Raw genomic sequence first — 5,640 nt, 5'->3', positions numbered from 1 at the left:
TCTGCACCACCCCTTTTTCAAGAATGCGAGCAAGATTAATATGTAAACTTAGTTATTCCAATTTTCGACCAATCAGAATGCAACAAATTTATGATTCTCAATAGAAAGCTCTTATGCTTATTAATTGTTTCTATTTCCAGGGTTGGAGATTTTTCAGTTGCTACCTAAGGGGTAGAAATCCTAGTTTTTTTGTTAATTTGTTAACCAGATAAATTTCAATCATTGAAGAGTTTCAAAAATCAAGCTTTATCTCAGATAAAGACAAAAACTATTCAAAGACCTTAACAAAAAAGGCATCTACTAGCCAGACATCGCATTTCTTTGAAAGTTGATTTAAAATGAATCCTGTTTGATTCGAAATTGCCAAATTTTTAGATTTCAAACTTTGGAACATTTTCGGAAATAAAGGACGCTAATAAAGTGTTCTATTAATCTAGGTATGTATGTACAGATTAAGTACAATTACTAAGCAGAATAAAAGAAGTAAAATGAAGTGTGAATTAAAACGTTCTATTCTAAAACTAACACCAACTAACAGTGATCAACCGATGGTCAATTCATGCGATGTGTTGACTGGTATCTAATCAATACCGAAAGTCATAAGGATATAATCATAAAAACAAATCACAACATTTCCTACCGGAAAAATTTCAAAAACTACAATTAACTAAAACTAATTCTATATGCACCCATTTCCCCTTTCAAAGTAGGAAGAAATTTTATTGCATCATAAGCGAGTAACAGAACAGCAAGCAAAAATGAAATCTACAATTGAAATTTTGGAACGTTCAAATCTACATGGGTGAATATACAGAACTTACAGAGGTGTCTCGATTGAAAAAAAAACAAATCTAAACTACGAGATTTACATTTAATATGTACAGAGCAATATAGAAAAATAATAAAGGCAAGCTAAAAAGAAAGAATATAGAATTCAACAGTATACAAAATTGATAAAGTCCTGAGAGTTTTAATTGAATTTTTAATTAAATTCGTTAGGTCGATGTTTCAGATCTGAATCGATTGTAGAGGATATTTCGCTGGTTTTGTCTATATCTTCAATTTCGCTAGTTTTGTCTAAATCTTCAATCTGCTGTATGTTGAGGCGAGGGAGTGGATTCGAATGATGAAATTGCCAGTATAGTCTGGATCGGGATATGGCTGGCTCGTCCCGGTGTGGTGGATTTTTGTGAGGACCAAGATAGAGCAGTTTCGGCGACCAAAGTGGTTTGCGAAGGTACATCTGCAAGTATCGTAGGGAAATCTTAAGGTGAGTTAAAAGAAACGTTTGCCCTCGGGGAAGTATGTGGATCGTCCTCTAACGTGATAACTTCTGTAAGCGGGCCTTATTTTTCGAGGACTTTATCTATGTATCTTCATTCGCCGAAGAATTTGGGTGGACCCACAGTTTTACGAGGTCTCGACGACCTTGGTTGATACTCCGCTGGGGAAGGTTCTACAGGGGTAGTGTCTAAGAGTATCGGGTTCTTTTCTGATCACTCTCTCGTCACCGATTAGGGAGCTTCCAGGTCTACGGGGTGTTCTGCGGGTCCAGGAGAAGGAGAGAGCATTGTGCGTATATGGTCGTCACCTGTAATGTTTAACTAATGGTTAGGTCCCGACCCGGCTCGCTGTCTGAACGGCAAGTTAATATTTGACATATCATCAAAGTAGTCCTTGATTATCCCATCCCAAGAGTTAAGGTTTACAGATGAAAAGGAACCTGAGGTATTTCACGGTGAGTCGTGTGCAATTGTTGACTCTGTCGGTAGCACGGAAACTCGAGAAGGAGTGACCAATCCTGTAGTGCCCTGCCTCAGTTGAGTTTGGTCCCTACCGATGGTCTTCTTCGGTGGTGATAATTTCCTCTTCCCTGCTAAACTCGAAGATAAGGTTAGGTTATGCCCAATGGGTGCAGGGTTCGTGACGGGTTTCTTGGGGCCGTCAAGCAGTTTTCCTTTGAAAACCAAGTTCGATTTACGTTAATTGGGGCCATTGTCGAGCGTTATTGTATGATCAGAAGAATCAGTGACGTTATCCTTCACCAGGTTTAAATAGGGTCCGCATTTTTTTTCTGTTGGCCGACCTTCTGTTGGCCGCCTTAGAGGCTAGTTTTTAGTGTGCCTGCTGACTTTGCTCGGGCTATGGGTTTCCGTCACGTAAGTCCTTGAAAGTGTGAGAGCTAGCGGCAAGTTGTCCTCTGAAGCTGTTTGCATCTCCGTGTCGGCGTCCAGTTAGCCGTCTTCCGCCTCATCTAGCAGTTCCCAGTTTCTAACCCGATGGTCAGTTAAAAAAGACTTTCCTTTATCTAAACGGTAATCAAAGGAAATCAGATTTTTCCATCTGGTGTTCGCCGTTTTTCTCAAAGGGGGTAATGCGATTGACAATTGTTTGTTATGCTGAGGTTCCCAATAATATTTTCGATCGAAGAAATTCACAAAGGTTTTGGTGATTCGAATGAAATTATCGATAATTTAGATTTAACGGTATATAGAAGTCTTTCCACAAGCTCCTAAGATCTATGATCACAAATTGTACAGAAAGTGCTTTCGATGTTGATTTTTTTTACAAAAGGATTTAAAACGGTGGGTTAAAAAACAAGAACCATGATCGAGTCTAATTCTTATGGAAATCCGTGAAGATGACAGTAATCGTTTACAAAAAAAAATTGTACGAAGAATTTGACATAGATTTTGATGTGGTGTTGTTGACAAGTTTCGCCGAGGGAAACTTTGTAAAAAGATCAACTCAAAGAAAAATATATTTTTTTTTGTTCACCAAAACAAAAATTGGTCCTGCGAAGTCTAAGTTTATTTCCTCGTTCGCGAACGCTAACGTGGGAAGCTTGTGGTATGATCCGTATCGAGATCTTACCGAATTCAGGCCCTGATTACATGACTTCCCGTGATGATATATCTCTCGGAAGATATGAGGCCACCAGGTATATTCGGCCAAGAACTTCATTCAAATTGGTCCGGATGTATCTCGTGTAACATGGAGCTAAATTTTTTTCCCCAAGTGGCTGCTGGCACATCTATTTTATTATCCAAGAAAAGAGGTCGGCGTTCACTTGGAGACCTTTTTCGTAATTTTTCATCTAACTTCCTTGAATGACCATTGGTCGTCCGTTTTCGATTGTAAGGATTAAGTCCCAATTTATTTTTTCATCCCTCGTCATTATCTGGAGTAGTTTCTTTAAACAGTCCTCTTCTGGAATTAGGGGGGTTGGGTAGCTTCAGTTACGATTCAAATTTCTTCAGGATGTTTACATGGTCGTACGTAGTCGTCTTTGACTTTCATTGAGATCTTCCGTTTTTCCGTTATGATAACTAGTGGACCGGTAGCTCTGTCCATCCTTTCTGTCCGATGGATTTCATCTTTTGGGGAGTTAAGTAATTGTATTGTATCATAAAATATAAAAGGACCTTATCCGAGGATGTAATGCTTATATAATTGAATTTAGAATTGTCCTAAGGTAAGCATTTTGAAGAGCAATTTTCTGCTTTGTTATGAAAAATATTTCAATTTTTGTTGACTGAGCAATACAAGAGATGATAGCGGCAATAATTTTATAGTTGAAAAAAGCTAAAGAGCTTCTATAGGAATCTTGACCAATCAGATCGCTTGAACTTTCAACTACCGACGGGATATAACTATTAATGAATGTGATTGTATTCACAGCGAACGACGGTCTATCTACAGAATTTATTTAAACAGGGTTAAAACAATCTCTATTAGATAAAATATTCTGAATTCTGTCCACTGAAGCAACTACAAACTCTTCGTCGTAATAAGAAAGGGAGAAGGAGAGGGCTATCACTTATCTAGATAAAAGATAGGTAAAACCCATGTCTTTGCCTGGTATACGAGAAACTTTTAAGGTAAAAAGTGATTTTCTGTTTACCCAACGGGTTTGTCTGCTATGCATAGCATATTTTTTTCTACTAAGATTTGATGAAAGAGCCGAAAGTAGTGCTTTATGGTTTTTTGCGAAATCTGCACCGTTTAGATTGTTCCTAAATTGTTCTGAGGCCCACAATAAGCCCAGCAGTTCAAAATCATTGATGGAATATTTCTTTTCGTGATTGCTTAGAAATCTTGAATCAAATGCAATTGTTCTCTGCTGCCCCCTTGAAATTGTTCCAAAGTTGCACCATGGGAAGGGTCGGTTTTTAATCTCGTTTTTTCTTTAATGTCAAAGTGGCTGTTTTCTGTAATATTTAAAGTTTCAGACTCCAACTTTTTAAAAGCTATCGAATGGCTATTATTCCATGATTTTCTGTTCAAATAAGGGGTTAAGTGGAGAGATCAGAGACAATAAGTTCGGACAAACTTTACGTACCGGCTGAACGAGTTGAAAAAAAAATGCAATTTGTAATGTTCTTGGGCATTGGAAGGCTTTTGACAGCGTCTGCTTTACCTTTACCGACCAACCGTCGTATTCCATCTCCCGATATCCTAAAACCTAGCCATTGTATTTCGATCTGAGAGAATGCAAATTTTCCCCATTCCACCGCCCTATTGTTTTTGTCTAGGATTGTTAGAATTACATTTACAAATGATTTATGTTCATCTAAAGATCACTTTGATGCCAACAGTATGTCGTGTATATAACAATTTGTGCACGGAATGTTATTTCAAAGTGAGTTTACGACCCGTTGAAATTCGTTGAACATATAGCCCAGTCCATAAAAACTGATTGAAAATCGATACGTCAACAACATCCAGATTTGGTTTGAAATGCTACTCATTGCCTAAAAGGAAACTTGGACCCCTGACCCAACTGCTTTCTTCAAGGAAATTCCACCGATATTCCGCGTGTCCCAGTGTCCGCGGCATTTTTTCCACTTTTCACCTGAAACCATTGATCCACAGTGGTGAGTTACTCTATTTCACAAACACGGATTGCGACAAAAATTGGTATTTTATCGACGGAGTGAAACCATTGTAACACCGTGGTGCTATCGGTCCACAAGAAGATGCGGGTTACATTGATTGAAAAAGGCCGGAGTATATCATCCTACAACCTAGACGCCATCAAGGTTGCCTGCAAATCCAGTTTCGGAATGGACAAAATTTTCATTGGTGCTGACTTTGCTTACTAAAAACGATCGCAAAGTCAGTTTTTTGAGTCTCTATAAACCGGGCACAAAGAAAACCAACCGCGCAAAACACATCTTGCAGGCTATCCTCAAGCATATGGAGCTTACATTGATCGATTTGATTACTGAAAAAGCCTCGGGGAATGGCTATTTCTCCTAAAACAAACATACTTGAATGCCACTCAAACCCAATGTATTGCTTTCGGAGCGCTTCTGGTAAGGGATTAATCCATTTTTGCTCAGTTTTATGCCAAATGTCTTTAAGAAGCAGGCGGGTCCCTATCGTGTAGGGAGCCACCAAACCAATAGGGTCGAATACCGATGAAACAAAACTGACAACAGTTCGCTGCTTAACGGATGTTTGGAACTCCACGACTAACACCGAGAGAGTCACTTCCATGGTTCCACAATAAAACCAAACACATGAGAATTCATAGTGTCACTTATTGTTCCGACTGCCTTATAAGGCCTTTGGGGCAGTAATAATTTGAAAAAAAAATTCACTAGAAGTGAAATGAATATTTTTTTATTTGAGATT

General features: G+C 38.5%; 2 protein-coding genes across 2 annotated transcripts in view; one reads left to right on the top strand and one right to left on the bottom strand.

The window, feature by feature from the left end:
* LOC134852943 (nicotinamidase-like) overlaps positions 1–5,640 on the top strand; it is a 484,331-nt gene that overhangs the window by 96,675 nt on the left and 382,016 nt on the right. The gene's annotated exons all lie outside the window — the stretch shown is intronic.
* The window catches only part of LOC134852940 (uncharacterized), a 343,687-nt gene that overhangs the window by 161,002 nt on the left and 177,045 nt on the right, over positions 1–5,640 (bottom strand). The window lies entirely within an intron of this gene.

Source organism: Symsagittifera roscoffensis, chromosome 8, assembly GCF_963678635.1.
Source record: "Symsagittifera roscoffensis chromosome 8, txSymRosc1.1, whole genome shotgun sequence".
Classification (NCBI taxonomy): domain Eukaryota; kingdom Metazoa; phylum Xenacoelomorpha; order Acoela; family Convolutidae; genus Symsagittifera; species Symsagittifera roscoffensis.
This window is presented reverse-complemented; position numbering and strand designations above follow the sequence as displayed.